The 594-nt window shown below is 36.7% G+C and overlaps 1 pseudogene; it reads right to left on the minus strand.

The window, feature by feature from the left end:
• Positions 1 to 381: 381 nt before the first annotated feature.
• The window catches only part of LOC116072727, an 854-nt pseudogene continuing 641 nt past the window's right edge, over positions 382 to 594 (minus strand).

The following is a 594-nucleotide window of genomic DNA, read 5'->3' on the forward strand; positions in this document are numbered from 1 at the left end:
ACTGTGTGAGTTAGATGTGAAAACCAAGGAGGCCTTATGTAGGTGGTGATGCCCACTTGGTCTTCTTCTTTTTTTTTTTTTTAATTAAAATACTGAGATTATTTCACATGTATGTTTTTGTCTCCCTACCATTTCCACATCTGGCCACCACTGTTATTATGTCCTACCATAACATTCCATACATACTTAAAACCAAGTAAAGGGTGGAGTCCATCCTTGAAAACAAAACAGGCATTTTAGACAGCACTTTCTTGGCAATTGAACACGGACAATATTTATCAAACACAGTAGGGAAAGTTCTCACTTTGCAAGGACAGCCAGATATCAGCTATTACAGAAATGAAGTAAGACAGAATGTTTCAAACTGTTTATACCATTTTCTTAAAGAGACTTCCTCCACTGCCAGAGATCTTGCATAGCCTCCTGGTCAGTCATTTGGAAACAATTCTTCTCATAATTAATGAACTTGGCTTCCGCTTGGGAAAGAGAACCACCCTTTTCTATACTTGCTTGCATTTTTGCCTTAATGTCTTCTACAGAAGTAGGACCTTTTGGTGTTTTAGGAGTTTTTTCCTGTTTTTTTTTTTTTTTTTT

This window comes from Mastomys coucha, unplaced genomic scaffold, assembly GCF_008632895.1.
Source record: "Mastomys coucha isolate ucsf_1 unplaced genomic scaffold, UCSF_Mcou_1 pScaffold23, whole genome shotgun sequence".
Taxonomy (NCBI): Eukaryota; Metazoa; Chordata; class Mammalia; order Rodentia; family Muridae; genus Mastomys; species Mastomys coucha.